Here is a 19,939-nt window from a genome sequence, read left to right as displayed (position 1 = left end):
CATGGCTCATGCAGGAAATTTATTTGTGTCTAGATATAAAATTAGAGGCAGGGTTGGGAGGAGATCTAGCAGAAAAGTTAGGCAGAGGTCATATGCTGTGCGTAGAAATTTATCCCAGCCATCTTCTCCCTGTGGTTTTGCATATAGTCAAAAAGCAAAAACATGTTTCAAAACACTGATACCACGTAAACTTCATTTAACACTTAATGTCCCAAGAAGATGGATTTAAGATATGATCACAAGCCCTGACTAGATCTTCAAGTCAGCTTCCATAATCACAGCTTTGATTCAATATAATAGAGCTTCCAGATTCACTCAATAATAGATCCATAAAGTGCTTTCTGCTTACCTACTATACATAGTCATGCCACCACAATCTGGAAAACACCCATGTGTGGAAGGATTATACTTACAAAGGAACTGTGACTAATGTAGCTCATGATTTCTACTTATTTTAAATCATCAAATAAAGTCTGCAAAAGACCCCAACGGGTTAGTATCCCAGTATTACAGAGAATAAACCAAGGCACCTTTGTTAATAACATCAATAAACATACAAGCCTAAATGTTATTCTGTTTGTTACTTAGAACTCCTTCTAAATATGTATCACATTGTTTAAAAAAAAAAAAATGTAGCCCAACTTTCAGGAAATGGAAATTTCTAGATCATTTGGTCATGTGATTTCCAACATGAAGAATCTAAAGGGAGCCAATGGGCCCCCAAAAAAGTTATTCTTAATATATCAAAAAGCTTAGTGCTAACCATACATATATGGTCACTTAGTAAACACATTTTGCTATACAGACAAATTCTTTCCAAATATGTTGTTCAGGTGAGGAGAAATCACAAAAGATGGCTTGGGAGTGAAAATGTTTACCACTGAGCCAGTAAAATGGCCTCATTTTACCTGTGAGAACATCTAGAGAAAAGTGTTGAGTTTGATTAGCATTTTCCAAACTGGGTTTTCCAGAAGGCTGGTAGGTATTAGGGAAAAAAGAGGTCCCGTAGACAAATAAGTTGGGAAACATAAATCAATCTTCCTTTTGGAGTCAAAATACGTATTAAAACCAAATGAAACCTGTTGACATGGAGTTGATTCCGACTCATAGCAACCCTATAAGACAGAATAGAACTGCCCCATAGGGTTTCCAAGGAACTAGTGGATTTGAACTGCCGACCTTTTGGTTAGCAGCCAAGCTCTTAATCACTGTGTCACCAGCATACAAAAATGTCTAAGAGAACATGCTATTCAGTTATGTTTAACCCAACATTCCCTAACATACGGAATCCAGAGCCCCTTTTCTACCAAAAAGCAATTAATACATTGGTAAGACTCCATCTGGGAAATGCTGACTTAGACACAAAGGTTGTTAGAGCCATCGCTTTACACCTTCAGTCTACAGTTGAGGAAACTGAAGTCCAGAGAGGTGAACTGACAGGTCAAGATCACACCCTTTTCAGAGGCAAGAGCCGACCAAGAACGCTGCCTCCTGACCCCCAGACAGTGCTTGTTCTTTCATACGCACAAGAATTCATTTTACAGTTCTATGAAATAAAGACCACAGCCTTCAGTATGGATTACAGCTCAACATAATGAAAACAAAAGTCCTCACAACTGGACCAATGAGCAACATCATGAGAAACAGAGAAGAGATTGAAGTTGTCAAGGATTTCATTTTACTTGGATCCACAATCAACAGCCATGGAAGCAGCAGTCAAGAAATCAAAAGACGCATTGCATTGGGCAAATCTGCTGCAAAGGACCGCTTTAAAGTGTTGAAGAGCAAAGATGTCACCCTGAAGACTAAGGTGCGCCTGACCCAAGCCATGGTATTTTCAATTCCATCATATGCGTGTGAAAGCTGGACAATAAATAAGGAAGACCGAAGAAGAAGTGACGCCTTTGAATTGTGGTGTTGGCGAAGAATATTGAACATACCATGGACTGCCAAAAGAATGAACAAATCTGTCTTGGAAGAAGTGCGGTCAGAATGCTCCTCAGAGGCGATGATGGCGAGACTGCGTCTTACATGCTTTGGACATGTTGTCAGGAGGGATCAGTCCCTGGAGAAGGACATCGTGCTTGGCAGAGTACAAGGTCAGCGGAAAAGAGGAAGACCCTCAACGAGGTGGATTGACACAGTGGCTGCAACAATGAGCTCAAGCATAACAATGATTGTGAGGATGGCTCAGGACTGGGCAGTGTTTCGTTCTGTTGTGCATAGGGTCGCTATGAGTCGGAACCGACTTGATGGCACCTAGCAACAACAACAATGAAATAAAACTGCCTCAATATATATAACACAGTTTTGTAATCTTTTGAAAGGATACAAAAAACAATTTGAGAGACACCACTTTTACATAAAGACAATGTTTTCTTGGTAAATTTTTAAATTCATTCTTGTTACTGTTGTTTTGTTAGTGAGTATGTGTGTGTATGTGTGTGTGCATACACTTGCAGACAAGTTCCCAATACCCTGGTATTTCTATAAGCACAATCTAATTGAAATGTAACTAAGGAAAGCATTCTGGCTACGTACAAAGATTTTAAACGCAACCACTAAAAAGACTTTAGGCTAAACCCGAAAATGGGAGGAATGGGGGGTGGGGGGATCTGATTATGCAACAATTTATCGTCCTTGCCAAATACTAGTGCTTGGAAGTTAAGGACAGCTGGCACACCTGCGTCCATTGGCATCAAGTTAAATCAATAGAAAAAAAAATTAGGCAAGCATCCAGTTACCTGTCACCGAAAGATATACTTTAAGGATTTAAATGGAGTTTTTATAAGCATGGATTTAAAATTTCATATTTATAAAGTAGTCCTCCTCAGATACTTACAGAGATGTGACTTACAGAGATGTGAAAATTTTACAATGGCATTTATGCAAAATTAGTAAACAACAGCATTCACAAGAGGCGTTTAATCACAGTAGTGTCAATGGCTTTCTAGGAACCCCCAGGGAGCATTTAAGTGACAAGTGATAGCTTCACCATCCCTTCACCACTGACTTTGTTTTCGCTCCTCATACTTTTGGCTTCATAATAATGGTAAAAATATACTCATGATGACCTTTCTCTCAAATACCTCACCAGTATTTACCCTCTCTTGCAGATTTCACCATTCATTTGTTCAACAGGTATTTATTCTGTGCCAGGCAACTGTTCGCTGGGGAAGAAATGAGCAAAACATACAAATGACCCTGCCCCCACGAATTTTACATTCTCGGGGGGATTGTTTTAACATAGTAACAAATTTTATTTTGTAAACAAAATCTCTTGTTTTCAAAAGCAGAAATGACAATAAATGAAAAATCTGGGAAACATACTATGGATCTCATTTTGGCAAAGCTATTTCCTGGAATTCTAGATTCTAAAATACATGCTTGCGAGGAATTCCCATGACCAACAGGCAGCAGTGGAGAGTAGATGTCATATTGTGGGTTCTCTAATTGACTTCAGAGCCCGGGTGGCATAGTGGTTAAGAGCTTGGGTGCTAACTGAAAGGTCAGCATTTTAAATCCACCAGTCATTCCTTGGAAACCATATGGGGCTGTTCTACTCTGTCCTACAGGGTCACTACATGAGTTGGAATCGACTTGATGGCAATGGGTTTGGGTTCTAATTGACTTCAGGTACTGGCATAAGAGTATTCCATACATGTATTTCTTTTCATAAAACTCAAGAAGTAGGTATTTTTAAGAAAAGTTCTGAGATAGGTTTCCTATTTTTATTTATGACATTATAATAAAAAATAGTGGGTGAATAATATAAACCACTGACATTTTTTAGTTCTTTACAATTTCTGAAGTGTCTTCCAGAATCATTATTGTCTTTGAACTGTGTACAGCTCTTTGAAGTCAGGTAGGGTAGGAATTATCTAATTCTCTCTACACACTACTACCCTTAGGTGAAGGCAGACCATTAGAAGACTGGGGACTTGGACTTTGTCCCTTGGTTTCTTGCAGACTCAACTTCCCGAAGCAGTATGTTTCATAGACGGTCACTATAAGAAATCACTTTACGAGAATTGTGGCTCTAAATCCTTTGGGGGATAAATAAGGACCTAAATAGTTAAGAATTTCTTGCTGCATTTGCTGCTGTTGAAGGCATTGTGCACTAGACCTCGCACCTGTTGTAAAACATCCAAGATAAATATTTTTTTGTATTCAGTTCTTGAAAAAGGTTTGCTTCTTTCCAAGGGCTAAAATGTTTCTTCTTTCTGATGAAGAGAATTTTGCCTCTCGCCATGCCTTCATTTTCATCTTCCATTCCAGGACTCTCAGACTCAATTTGAAGCTCAAATATTGCATCTTTTTAGGCCTTTGATCTATTTATGCTCTTTCTTTCCATGGTACTTTTTTTCTACCTCTATTCCTATATTGCTACTTCTTACTGTATGTTTTTCTGTTTGTTTTAAGCTGCCTCAAATCCTTTTTGAAATGAGACACAGTATACATACATGCATGTATATTCTCAATTTACAGATTTGATTGGTAAATCTTAGAAATTATAAGTGGTGGATGAAGGTAAAAAAGCAAATTATTGATAGATCTAGAACTGAGATCCCTGAAAAATTAGTCTCGTTAACCTACCTCCATTCCCTTTATTAACTTTAAGTTAAATACCCAAGACACTTTGTTTTGCAAGTGTCTGAATTTTATAGAACCATAATGCATTTGCTAGCTCTGTAAATCCCTGGTCCCCAAATCAAAACTGTACAATTATAACACAGTTTTGCTTTAATTTAAATTACTAGTACTGGAAAACAAAAATTTATTCAAAGTCTAACCTGCTTTGGAAATCCTGGTAGCATAGTAGTTAAAAACTACGGCTGCTAACCAATGGGTTGGCAGCTCGAATCCACCAGGTGCTCCTTGGAAATGCTATGGGGCAGTTCTACTCTGTCCTATAAGGTCGCTATGAATCAGAATCGACTCAACGGCAACAGGTTTGGTTTTTTTTTTTTTAACCTGGTTTGGCCCAAAATGGGTGATTTAACTAATAGTTTCACTCAGTCAAAAATTAAACTTCAACTAAAAAAAAAAAAAAAGGCAGTTGGCTATAAATTCCATTGATGCTAAGATAAATGTCTACGATTTATTGGTAGCTAAAGCAGATAATGTTTTCTTTAAATTCTTCCTTTTGCCTAGCAGAATCCCCTTAGACTGACTTAGGTTGAAGTCCAGACATTTGGATTTCATCCAAAATGTCCAGTTCCCAGTTTCAGAAGAAGAATTAAGGCAGTCACGTCAGTTAAAGAGCTATGGTGGCAAAAGAAATTTTATAGTCCTTTTATCAATATTCAAGCCCTGCCTAAGTGATTCAAATCCCATGTAGGAGTTTGTCTTTCTGTCCCTTCATTGATCTAAGAGCCCCAGTGGTGTCATCCTGGGGAGGTGAATGCCAGTTTATTGAATATACTGATCCTTGACTTCCACTAATATAAATGGCTGCCTACACTTTTAAGCCTGTCTATTGCAAACACAGATTTCTGCTAAAGCTATGACTACTTAAGGCGTCAACTTCATCATTATGACTATGACCTTGCCTACCATCTCTGACAGGAAAAATTTAATAATAATAATAAAATCACAGGAGTTTCAAATGAAGAATTACAACAGCTATCAGACACATTCCTGTCAACAGTTTACCAATCCGTGATCTTGGGGTCTACAACTAGGCCAACAAAAAAGCTAACAACATAACTTATTTCAACATGTTGTGCTGGTGGTGGTGAACTGCTGCCTAGCTGGTTCCAACTCATGGCAACCTCATGTACAACGGAACGAAACGTTGCCTGGTCTGGCCATTCCCATGATTATTGGAATGTTCATGACCGTTGTTGTGGCCACTGTGTATTTTGAGTGCCTTCCAACCTAGAGGTCTTATCTTTCAGCACTGTACTGGACAATATTCCATTGCGATTCACAGAATTTTAATTGGCTAATTTTCAGAAATATATTGTCAGCCTTTTCTTCCTGGTCTGTCTTAGTCTGGAAGCTCCACTGGAACATGTCTACTATGGGTGGCCCTGTTGGTATTTGAGACACCAGGGACATAGCTTTCAGCATCACAGAAACATGCAAGCCACGTATGTATGTATGACATGCTGACAGATGGGTGGTGGATTTTAACTTAGAAATGCAAAATGTTTAACTAACTGTTTTATCCAACAAATATTTATTGAGAATATTCTAAGTATCAGACTGGGGATACTTTGCTGGCGATACTATCGTGAATACAAAAGACAAAGTTGCTAGCTATATGGGAGTAGTTTTCAAGGAAGCAAACTTGCCCAGATTTTGGCAAATGAGGGGAAAGCAATAAACAGGCTGATGTGAAGGGGCAGGAGACATAGAGGGTGGTCAGAAGGGTCGTTATGAGAAAGTGACTCAAAGCCCAACAATGAGACAAGGGAAGAGTGCTCACCCAGGAAGCAGCAAGTGCAAGGAAAGAGGCATGTTTGAGGGACAAAAAAATCCCAAAAAGGCCACAGCAGAGGGAATGGAATAGAAAGGAAAGAAAAGCCAGCTCAGAGAGCCTCACAGACTGTGATTGGGAGCTTGGATTTTACAGCAAATACAGGGGAAAACCCCTGAGGCCTTTTAAGCAAAAGAGAGGCAAGGCCTGATTCATACTTTAAACTGATCGACTTGACTTTTGTGTGGACAGGAGAAAAGAGCTGGAGCAGGGAGGCCAACAAGGAGGCTCTATGGAAATTCAGGGAGTGAACCAACTTTTCAGGAATCACGTTTCCAGATTACAGTTGTTTCTGAATCCTGCTCCTATTCCACTCATTTTGCTGCCTAAAAGAACTTTCCAAGAAGTACAGGGCTACAATGAGATAAAAATAAAGCTAGCTACTCATTACTAGTTCAAATGAAGGGGAAAACTAAGGTTTAAAGGTTACCAATTAGACAATCCCCAGTTGCCATGACTAGCTGTCAGTTGCATGTATTCTCATCACAACTGTATCTCAAATACACTCACTAAAAATTAACCTGAAATGAAACCATGACAACTACAATAATTCTTCTACCCACTGATAAGGTTTACAAAGCTGGACCATGAACCTGGACTAAATATGAATCATTCTAATTAATCCTCAAATAGCTTCTACCATGTGATCAAAGGTCAGTTTTCCATGAAATTAGCACATGGGATCTGTCTCTAACTAGCTGTGAGACACCAGACAAGGCTTTTTTGAGTTTCAGTTATGTTAGGTTTAAGATGGTTTCCAAACTGTGTCCTCAGGAGGTGTAGGATTCTCTGGATAACCGGTTGATGCATAACTAGGTGATCTCTGGAGGTGCCTCAGGGTGCACGGAGGTGAGGAGGAGAAGACCAAAGAGTAGGGCTTCAGGCCTTCACTCTGACTCAACCAGCTCAGCAAGGTATTACCTGTTTTCTCACTGAGGCTCTGAGGAAGATTCAATATTAAAATAGTATCTGGCTGTTCCAAAAATACTAAGAATTGCATAACTAGTAATCTTAGGCGATGTTCACTAGAGAAGCAAAACCAGTGACGCATATATATATATATATATATACTTACAGAGAGAGAGAGAGAGATTTATCTCAAGGATATGGCTTACGCGATTGTAGAGGCTAAGCAAGTCCCAAATCTGTGGGTCAGGTGTCAGGCTGCAGGCTTCTCCTGACTCACACAGCTTTACAGGCTGACAAACCCAAGATCAGCAAGTCAGATGACAGGCCACTGGCTCATGGGCTGCAAAGGCCGACAAATCCTAGATCAGCAGGTAAGATGGCAGGCTGCTGGCTCACAGACTTTGGAGGCCAATGAATCTCAAGACTGGCAGATTGCTGGATCAAGTCCCAAGAAATGGAGGTCAGATGAGACAAGCTGGATGCAGGATCCAGAGCAAGCGAGCTTTGCCAGCTCACGCCCATATATATATTGGGTGCAGGCCACATCCTCAAGGAAACTCTCCTTACAATTGATTGGCTAATCACATCATATCACATCATGGAGGATGACTACCTTTATTATACAACTGCCAAATTACATCATAATGTAACAGTGAAACTACATCAACACACAACTGCCCAACTATATCATTACATAACTTCCGAACCACTGAGAGTCACGGCCCAGCCGAGTTCACACACAACCTTAACCACCACAGTCCATCCTTGTCAATAACTTCCGAACCACTGAGAGTCATGGCCCAGCCGAGTTCACACACAACCTTAACCACCACAGTCCATCCTTGTCAACTTGGCACCTGTACACATCTCCTTAAACCATACACTATCTCTAAATAAAGACAATTACAAAGTCATACTTGTGCCTAACATGATACAACTAACCTGCGTACAACCAAAAATGCACTAGTCTCATTTACAGCTTACATTTTATAAGTGAAAAGAAAAAAGAATTGATGCACACATACAAGGAAGAAATACTCATAACGATTACAGTCCTCGTTTCTGCATCTGGTCACATAGCTCTAACTGGCAGTTAGAACTACCTTCTTCCACCACCCATTCCTTTAACTCTCAGCAAGCATCTCAGCTGGTAGTAGTCCTTTGCCTGGCAGGGTAACTCAAATCTTCATTCCTGAAGGGTCTGGTCCATTAGTAGTCATGTCGGAACTGGGTTGCTGCAGTTTTCCATTGACTTTAACCACAGGGCATGATAACACTAAGAGACATCCTGTTATGGACTGAATTGTGTCACCCAAAAATGTGTGACAACTTGGCTAGGCTGTGATTCCCAGTATTGTGTGGTTATCTTCCATTTTGTGATAGGATGTAATTTTCCTATGTGTTGTAAATCCTAATCTATGCTTGTAGTTAATGAGACAAGATTATGTTAAAGAGGATTAGGTGTGATGCACTATCCTTACTCAGCTCAGATCTGAACAGATATAAAGGGATTTTCTCTGTGGCGTGGCCGGCATCACCTTTTATTTTGCAAGAGATAAAAGGAGAGAGAGCAGGCAGAGAAATAGAGATCTCATGCCACCAAGAAAGACGCAATGGGAACAGAGCCTGTCCTTTTAACCCAGAGTCCTTGTGCTGAGAAACTCCTAGACCAGGGGAATATTGATGACGAGAACCTTCCCCCAAAACTGACAGAGACAGAAAGCATTCCCTAGGAGCTGGCACCCTGAATTTTGACTTCTATCCTCTGTGACTGTGAGAGAATAAATTTCTGTTTGTTAAAGCCACCCACTTGCGATATTTCTGTTATAGCAGCACTACACAAATAAGACACGTCCTACAGTATCTCCTGTATTCCAGATATGCTCTTTTTTGCCACTACTAAGCAACCCTTGGTAGTCAGGATGAATCACACCAGCCAATATGGTAACTTCCTTCTTTGCCTGTTGATCCAGAGGCATGAGGAACCTAAAATGGCAGGGTGGCATTCTTAACTTCCAATTCAATGGAATCCACATTGTGTGTCCAGGTGGGTGCATTCCTCCCTTTGGAACTAAAACCTCTAGACCTGCAGAACACAGGGTCACGGGAACAGGAAGCAAAAATTTTGTGAGTGGGTCACAAGGGCTAATAGTGAGTGGTGTCACTACCATTTCCACCACTTGATTCCTAGAACTGTGAATCCTGTCTATGGGAGAAACAGTACCACATATTGACACTGGTTTAGAGCATATACAGCCTCCTGGAGAACATTGCCCCAACCCTGCAACTAGGTATTGCCACCTAGCTGGGGCCGTAATTGTGTCTCCAGGAGGCTATTCCATCCTTCTGTCAAGCCAGTTGCTTCAGGAAGATGGGGAACATGGTAAGACCAGTGAATTCCATGAGCATGGGCCCACTGCCACACTTCATTGGCTGTGAAATGAGTTCCTTGATCCAAGGCAATGCTTTCTGGGATACCATGATGGTGGATAAGGCATTCTGTAAGTCCACAAATGTAGTTTTGGCAGAAACATTGCAATGCAGGGAGGGCAAATCTGTATCCAGAGTAAGTGTCTATCCCAGTAAGAATGAAATGCTGCACTTTCCGTGATGGAAATGGTCCAATGTAATCAACTTGCCACCAGGTTGCTGGCTGACCACCTCAAGGAATGGTGGCATATCAGGAGCTCAGTGCTGGTCTCTGTTGCTCGCAGATTGCATACTCAGCAGTGATTGTAGCTACATTGGCCTTGGCAAGTGGGAGCCCATGTTGCTGAGCCCATGCATAACCTTCATCCCTGCCACCATAGCCACTTTGTTCGTGAGCCCATTGGGCAATGATGGGAGTGGCTGGGGGAAGAGGATGACTGGTTTCCACACGTCATCCTATCCACCTGGTTCCTAAACTCCTCCTCTTCTGAGGTCACCCTTTGGTGAGCATTCACATGAGACACAAATATCATCACTTCTTTGGCTCATTCAGACAGGTTTTGCCACACGCCTCCTCCCCATACCTCCTTGTTGCCTATTATCCAATCGCATTCCTTCCAAGTCCCTGACCATCTAGCCAAACAATTGGCCACAGCCCATGAATCAGTATACAATTGTACATCTGGCCATTTCTCCTTCCAGGCAAAGTGAACAACCTAGTTCACTGCCTGAAGTTCTGCACTGTCCTTCAAGAAGTTCCCAGAAAGGGGCTGTAGTGTTAATGATGTTCACTTTCCAGAGGTACCTGCATATCATGCAGAACCATCTGTTAGCCAAGCACAAGTTTTCTCATCCTCAGTCAACTGATCATATGGAACTCCCCATGGGGCCACTGGTACCCACTAGGAGAGGGCAGGTAATGTGATAGGAATGGAGACCAAGGGCATTTGGGCCACTACTTCATGCAACTTATTTGTGCCTTCAGGTCCTGCTTAGGCCTGATCTCGTATATACCACTCTATTTAATGATGGATTGCTGTTGTGCATGTCCAACTTTATGGCCCTGTGGGTCAGCCAACAACTAGTTCATGATAGGCAGCTCAGACATCATGGTGATCTGGTAGCCAATGATTAAGTATTCCGTCTCTACTAAGCCCCAGTAACAAGCCAAAAGCTGTTTCTCAAAAGGGGGGTATTTATCCACAAAGGATGGCAGGGCTTTACTCCAGAATCCTAAGGGTCTGTGCTGTGATTCACCAATAGGGGCCTGCCAAAAAGTCCAAACGGCGTCTCCATCTGCCATGGACACTTCAAGCACCATTGGATCAGCCAGAGCATATGGCCCAAGCAGCAGAGAAGCTTGCACGGCAGCCTGCACATGTTGCAGAGCCTTCTGTTGTTATGGGCTCCACTCAAAACTAGCAGCTTTTTGAGTCACTGGAACAGCACACCCAAATAGGGATATGTTACTTCCAAAATCCAAAGAGGCCCACTAGGCATTGTGCCTCTGTTTTAGTTGTAGGAGGGGCCAGATGCAATAACTAGTCCTTCACTTTAGAAGGAATATCTCGACATGCCTTACACCAATGGACCCCTAGAAATTTCAGAGGTGGAAGTTGCCTAAATTTTTGTCAGATTAATTTCCCACACTCTATCACACAAATGTCTTACCAATGAGTCTAGGGTCACTGATACTTCTTCATTACTAGTTCCAGTCAGCATAATGTCATCAAGGTAATGGACCGATGTGATGTCTTGTGGAAAGGAAAAATAATCAAGGTCCCTGTAGACTAAATTGCGACCTGGGGCTGTAGCGCTGGTATACCCTGAGGTAGGAGAGTGAAGGTGTATTGTTGGCCTTGCCAGCTGAAGACAAACTGTTTCTGGGGTTCCTACAAAACTGTAATTGAGAAAAAGTTATTGGCCAGATCAATAGCTGCACACCAGGTACCAGGAGATGTAATAATTTCCTCAACCAATGAAACCACATCTGGAACAGCAGCTGCAGTTGGAGTCACCACCTGGTTATGATAACCCACTGTCGTTATCCAAGATCCATCTGTTTTTTGTACAGGACAAGTAGGCGAGTTAAATGGGAATGCAGTGGGAATCACCACCCCTGCATCCTTCATGTCTTTGATGGTCGCAGTAATCTCTGCAATCCCTCCAGGAATGTAGTATTGCTTTTGGTTTACTATTTTCCTAGGTAGAGGCAGTTCTAATGGCTTCCACTTGGCTTTTCCTACCATAATAGCCCTTACTCCACTTGTCAGGGATCCAGTGTGGGAGTTCTGCCAGTTGCTGAGTATGTCTATTCCAATAAGGTATTCTGGAACTGGGAAAATCACTACAGGATGGATTCAGAGATTCCTGAAACCCACTGTTAGACAAACCTGAGCCAACATTCCATCAATAACCTGACCTCCATTTGCTCCTACTACTGACTGGTGGGCCAAAGTTATGTTTTGCATCTCCTGGAATTACTGTCAGTTCAGAGCCAGTGTTCAATAATCCCTTAAAAAATCTGATTATTTCCTTTTCCCCAAAGAACAGTTACTCTCATAAAAGGACACTGATCCCTTTGGGGAAGGCTGGGAGAAAGATTAAGAGTATAAATTTTTGGCAGTGTAGCAGGGTCCTTCCTCAAGGGGACACAGCCTCACCTTCATTCAAGGGGTTGTGGGTCTGTAATCTGACTAAAGTATGGGAATTGATCGAGGGGCCATGACTCTGTATTCTGGTGATTCGAGTTAGACTGCTGTTCACTTAACCTAGAATTCCTCCACTTGTACGGATCAAGTAAATATTTAGTAGATTTCCCATGTATTTCACTTTTACCGACACCGAGACTAAGCAGGCAATGCCATAAATCCATATGAGTGAGACTATTCTGATAACTGCTTTGACTCCACTGTTCATTATGGTAACCAAGTCCACCGTGTCTTTGTTGACTGAGTGCTGCCATTTGGCCCCTACCAATATGGGGTTCAATCAGCCCCACCATAGTTAGGCGCCTTAATTCAGTTAGGGCAGTTCTCAAGATCAAATCTGACTTACATAAAATAGCAATCACAGCAGTCTTCAAGGATGCTGGGGCTCCCTTCACAAACTTGTTCCTCACCATTTTGGTAAAAAGTGTGTCCTCTGGGCACCCCATGTGTGAGTCTGTGGGTCTAACCTGATAAATCCACTCTAGCATACCATTTTCCCTAAACCTATGGATATCTCCTACAGTATACCAAGGCAGTCTGGTACTTCAAATTGATTTAGTGTAGGCCATCATTTAATCCACGCTTCAGTGAACCAACCAAATAAATTATTAGATCCTTTTCTAACCTGTTGAGCTGAAACACTGAATGAAGAAACTGTGCTTAGTGAACCCATATCAATAAACTCAGAGTGATCGAACCTAATGTTCTTTGCACCATATCCCACACCCTTATTAGCCACTCATGTTAGCCACGAATATTCCTCAGGTTTCTGTTTGTACATATTAGGAAAGTCAAGCAGTTCTTTTGGAGTGTAGCGTACCTCCTCCTGGGCCACACTTTGTACTTTGCCTTTGGGCCTCAGTGGGACTTAAGTCTTGTTATAGGTCTAGGAGCAAAAATGGGTGGTAGGGGTGGGTCCTGGGAATATTAAACCCCAGCTGGTGCCCCAAGCAGTGACTCAGATGTCCCCCCCAGGGCAATATCTCAGACAAAGGCTCTTCAGACATAGCTGGTTTAGTCTCATCAGATGGGGGTGGAGGGAATAATGGTTCTACTGGGGAGGGTTGCTTAGCAGAAAAAGATGGAGTAATCTCTTCAGATGGGACTAAGAAGCCTGATTCTGTTGGCAGGAGTGATTCAACGGAAATTAGGGGCTCAATGTCCCCAGCTTCCTAATTATCTGCCCATATGTTGCTATCCCAAGTTTCAGGATCCCATTTCTTCCCAATAAATGCCCTCACTTTAACTTTATGCACCATTTGAGGTTGGGAATTCAGTTGGTGTTGTAATTCAGCCATGCTTATGATAAGGCTGTGGGTTTGGTTTTTGGCAGTATCATTTCTGTTACTACAATAAATGAGGCTTTCTTTCAGGGCACAAGTGTCAACTCTGAGGTCTTTTATGTGGTGCTTAAGCTGTGACTCTGAAATCCTGAGCTCATCTCTTTCTTTCACCACTTCGTCTAGCAAAAGTAAGATCAACCAACCATCTTCCCTATATCTCATTCTGACAAAATTGTAGAAGAGTATCAAACATGCGATCAGCCAGAGCCTCACTTCTTAGCAATACTTGATCTATTGGTGGTGATATTTTGTGTATTAAATATTGCTGCCTGTTATGGATTGAACTGTGTCCCCCAAAAATGTGTATCAACTTGGCTAGGTCATGACAGCCCTGAGCTGTCATGTAAAAAGTCCAGCTACCCTGAGACTGCCATGCTGGAGAAGCCACCTGTGGTCGCTCCAGTCAACAGTAACTAAGCCAGTCTTTTGGTTTCCTTATCAAGGCACCAGACTTGGGAGGGAAGCCTTCTCAGACTTACCAGATAAGCTCATCTGCCAGCTAAGCATACCAGTTGACACCATGCAAACCAGGAAAATCACCTAGACAAGTCATGCTAGAATTCTTGACCCACAAAATCATGAGATGTATTAAAATGGTTGCTGATGTAAACCATGGAGTTTAGGAATGGTCTGTTACCACCAATAGATAATCAAAATAGGTGCCATGTTGTAGCCTATGTTCCCACATAAAGCCCTGCCCTCCTTCCCCCAGTTATACCTGACTAGAATAAGGAAAAATATCTGATCAAGTTTGCCAGTCACCTAACAACTATAGCCTAACAGATTCTCTTTCTCTGGAATTTGAACGCAGGAATGCTGAGGAATTGGGACAGTTAACCATGATCAAAGACTGATGATGATCACATGTAAGCTGAAGTTATAAGGAATGGAAATCATGAATGAAAAATGAATGCCAGTTTGAGGAGAAAATAACCTAGTAGATGTACACAGAGAAGCAGTGACAGTCTAAGAAAGAAGACTTGCAGTCTATGAAAGAGATAGAGAAGGTCCCTGTCCCAAGAGCAATCTTGGCTCTGGTTAGCATTCCAAACCCATTTCCAACCATGTGTTCTTACAATGCATATGCTTTTGTTGTGTTGTGTTGACTATAGAGTGTCTCTATTTCTAGAACCCCTCACCCCAAAATGCTAAGCAGTATTAATTAACTTTTCTGTGAGAATACATTGTAGAACTTAAATTAAAGATAAGAAAATGTCAGGGTGGGGAGTATGGGAAGGTTTCTGAAGAGGGGAGGGGACTGAAGACAAACTCTCCCCTACCTGACCCTGCCCCAGCTCTCTCTGGGGTCCCACATTCTATACACCCTCCAAGTCACAGTTCAAATATTATTCCTCTTTCAAGCTTCTGAGACAGCTCAAGAAGAAAAGAGCTTCCTATATCCCTGTCTGAGACTAAAGAAAGGTCTTCTGTTGTTTGGGGGATAAAAAAGAGTTATAATTAATAACAATCTATTGAGTTTTTTAACTAATTTTTTTTTCATTCTAATATTATGTCCTCCCACAATTTTGTCTTAAATGCCATTTCTTTTATGGAATGGTGGTGAGGATAAATACATTTTATTTTAATTAATCACTTAGGAAATTTAAATTTGGCAACCTGATTTGTTTACCATTTATTTCTGCAATTTTAGTGGTCTCCAAAGTATCCCTGATGCTCCAGTGGTTAAGTTCTCAACTGCTAACCAATCCCACCCAGCCACTCTGTGGAAGAAAGACCTGGTAATCTGCTTCCAAAATATTATGGAAAACCTATGGGGCAGTTCTACTCTGTCACATGGGGTCACTATGAGTTGGAACTGACTGGATGGCACCCAACAGCAACAATGGTCTATGAAATCCCCTAATATGGGAACCACTGGTCTAGAAGGCTTTGAAAGCTAGCTCTTCAGAACATATTCATTCATTCATTCACTTGCCCAACTAGTATTTATTGAGAGCTTACTATGGCTGAGGTTCTGGCCAAGCCCCGTGGATCCAAATCTTCTCAAATATTTCAGTCTAATGGGGCTATAAATCATTGAAAATGCAAGTGCAGTGCAGTACAGTGGCATAAGAGGAGTGCAGGGGGTGTGGACTGTACCAGGTGACATTGTCAATGGGGGTGACACCAAAATGACTGTCTACAAAAATATCCTTATGATTATAATAACAAAAACATTTTTTGTAAACCCAGCTTACATATATCAATATACCTACAAGGCTAAAACTCTATGTTAACTTACTTTTTGAACCTTTTTTTTTTTTTTAATGCATTCCAGTCAGAGTTGTTATCATTACCCAATTACAATGATGCTTCAAATCACATGGTTTTGTCTGCACATGCTACAAGCGTGCACTGTTGGTTTCCTTGCTGCCAGTGTTTTTAATAGTTGCTGATTTTGTCAAATTTTCTGGTGTTTTAGCTACAACATTGTGATAATTAGTATTTGTGAATCTGTATCAATGGACTCTTCGAGAATGAAGTAGTAATTAAAGGAAAAGAAGGAGTGGTATACTGGAATTACAATGTATGAGTAACGTTGTTACGTTGAAACCCTGCCCAGTCCTGTGCCATTGTTGTTATGCTTGAGCCCATTGTTGCAGCCACTGTGTCAACCCATCTCATTGAGGGTCTTCCTCTTTTTCCCTGACCTTCTACTTTACCAAGCATGATTTCCTTCTCCAGGGACTGGTTCCTCCTGATAACATGTCCAAAGTATGTGAGACGAAGTCTCGCCATCCTCACTCCTAAGGAGCATCTAGTTGTTCTTCTTCCAAGACAGATTTTTTCCTTCTTTTGGCAGTCTACAGTATAGTCAATGTTCTTTGCCAACACCATAACTCAAAGGCGTCAATTCTAAATCAAAGGCCTCAATTCTTCAGGCTTCCTTAATCTTTACCCAGCTTTCATAGGCATATGAAGCAATTTAGAACACCATGGCTTGGGTCAGGCACACCTTAGACCTTAAAGTGACAACTTTGCTTTTTAACACTTTAAAGAGTTCTTTGCAGCAGATTTGCCCAGTGCAATGTGTCCTTTGATTTCTTGACGGCTGCTTCCATGAATGTTGACTGTGGATCCAAGCAAAATGAAATCTTGGACAATTTCAAACTTTTCTCCCTTTATCATGATGTTGCTTACTGGTCCAGTTGTGAGCATTTTTGTTTTCTTTATGTTGAGATATAATCCATGCTGAAGGCTGTGGTCTTTGATCTTCATCTGTAAGTGCCTCAAGTCCTCTTCACTTTCAGCAAGCAAGGTTGTGCCATCTGCATAAGGCAGGCTGTTAATGAGTCTTCCTCCAAACCTGATGCCCCATTCTTCTTCATACAGTCCAGAGTCTGGGGTTATTTGCTCAGCATACAGACTGAATAAGTATGGTGAAAGGATACAACCCTGACTCACATCTTTCCTGACTTTAAACCACACAGTATTCCCTTGTTCTGTTCGAATGACTGCCTCTTGATCTATGTAGAGGTTTCTCATGAGCACAAGTATGTGTCCTGGAATTCACATTCTTCGCAATGTTATCCATTATTTGTTATGATACACACAATTGAACGCCTTTACATAGTCAATAAAACACACGTAAACATCTTTCTGGTTTTCTCTGCTTTCACCCAGGATCCACCTGACATCAGCACTGATATCCTTCTGAATCCTGCTTGAATTTCTGGCAGTTCTCTGTTGATGTACTGCTACAACCACTTTTGAATGATCATCAGCAAAATTTTCCTTGTGTGTGATATTAATGATATTGTTTGATAATTTCCACATTCTGTTGGATCACCTTCTTCGGAATAGGCATAAATATGGATCTCTTCCAGTCAGTTGGCCAGGTAGCTGTCTTCCAAATTTCTTGGCATAGACAAGTGAGCACTCCCAGTGCTGCATCCGTGTGTTGAAACATCTCAGCTGGTATTCTGTCAGTTCCTGGGGCCTTGTTTTTCAGCAATGTCTTCAGTGCAGCATAGACTTCTTCCTTCAATGCCATTGGTTCTTGACCTTATGCTGCCTCCCGAAATGACGGAACATTGACCAATTCTTTTTGGTGCAGTGACTCTGTATTCCTTTCTTTCATTTTTTTTTTCTTTTTTTGATGCTTCCTGTGTCCTTCAGTATTTTGCTCAGAGAATCCTCCAAAACTGCAACTTGAGGCTTGAATTTTTTCTTGAGTTCTTTCAGCTTGAGAAATGTCAAGCACTTTCTTCCCTATGAGTAACACTAGTATATATAAAAAAAAATTACTGAGTATTCTGTTGGCGGGGTGACTTCAACCCTAGTGATGTCACTGATGCGGCATGATAAGATTTGTATCACAGAAGGTAAAGAGTTCTATAAAAGCACATATCAAAGATGCCTTGTCTTGGTTAGGATGGTGAAAGAAGGCTTACTGGAGGAAGAACTAGCTGAGATCTGAAGGGTTAAGTAAGAAATAGCCAAGACTTATAAGTTATATTCAGGACTTGGGACTTCATCCCCAAAACAATGGAAAACCACTGAAGAGTTTTAAACAGTGACTAGAATCGGGTTTATGATTTAATCTTCAGTATGGATAATGGGTTAAAGTGGACGTGAGTAGATATAGGAAGACTACTTGGAAGCAGGGAATCTAGGATAGAGATGTTGGTAGCTTAGGCCAGGGTGAATGACCATGTGGTATGGGAATATGCTTCCCATGTTGCCCTCCTAGGCAGTTGGATAGATGGTGGTGCCATTCATTAAGATAGGTAACATCAAAATGGAATGGAAGATATGGAGTTCACTTTGGCATATGTATGAGGTACCTGTTGGACATCCAAAAAACAATGCCCGCCCAGAAGACAGGTGGGTCTAGAGCTTAAGAGAGAGGTCTGGCCAGAGATGATGACTTAGGAGTCACCAGCAATTAGGGAATGGAAGTAAAGGTATGGCCAGGGGTACCCTGTACTGTGAAAAGGAAAAAAGCCTAGGACAGAAGAGTGATGACCACTGACATTTATCAAAAAGATGGGAAAGAGAGAAGAGACTCCTTTGATGGAGCAGCTAGAGGGGTGGAGAGACAGCAAGAAGAGAATGACATGTCTGTCAGAAAGGATAAAATTGTCAACAGTGGCTGCCACATGGTCAAATAGAATAAGGATTAAAAATGCTGATTGAATTCAGTGACTAGAATCCAAGTACTTTGGGGCAGAAGCCTGATTATTGTGGACTGAGAAGTGTGTAACAGGTAAGGAAACAATTTAGCAATTGTGGACCAAGGAAATTTGGTGTGTGTGAATGGGAAGAGAGAAATGGAGCAAATGGGTGGTAGGAAGCCCAGGGTGGAGGGAGATGTCTTTTAAATCTAATCAGAAAGCATCAGTAGAAAGGGGAAATTTGCAGAGGTAGAGAGAACATTCTACAAAGGGAGGCCACTGCAAAGGGAGGAGCAAAGCAGCCCCCAGGAGGAGGGAAGGAAGAAAGGTTGGAAAAGATGCCAGGAGGCTCAGAGATGAGATGGAAGGCGCCCAAGGGCATTTTCATTGGATAGTTTCTACTTTCACACCGAAGTAAAAGATGAGGCCATCTGATGTGGGTGAGGGAGGAGGCAGGTAGATCAAAGGCCCAAGGCTAGTGAAGAAATATGAACAGCTACATGGAAGACAGATATGATGCTAACCCCCAGGAGCCAAGTCACATTGCTGGGCAGCACTGGAAGGAATTAGTTATAGCAGCCCCCTGTGACTTTTCTGATACCTCTGTCTTAAGCTCTTCTTCAAACCATATTTTCTTTTTCTCTACATGATCACTTCCTTAACAATAAGAGCTTAATGTTTCATATGCCCTAAAATGCCTAGAGCAGTGCGTAACATGTCATAAGTACTCAGTACTCAAGAAAGCCTCAATTGAGATGGGCTGATTTGATTTACAGACCCCCCCCCCCCCGCCTTCTCCCCAGTGCCCGGACTCCATCCAAACAGCTCCACACTGCCCATGCTCCTTCTGGCTAACAAGCCACACGTTCGTTTCGTCTACCCATATAGTTCATACTATGGCTAGGAAGTGAGAGCTGTGGAGCTATTCACGCAGGGCAGAGCAGT

The sequence above is a fragment of the Elephas maximus genome, chromosome 20, assembly GCF_024166365.1.
Source record: "Elephas maximus indicus isolate mEleMax1 chromosome 20, mEleMax1 primary haplotype, whole genome shotgun sequence".
NCBI classification, from domain to species: Eukaryota; Metazoa; Chordata; class Mammalia; order Proboscidea; family Elephantidae; genus Elephas; species Elephas maximus.
Note: the sequence above shows the minus strand (reverse complement) of the source record.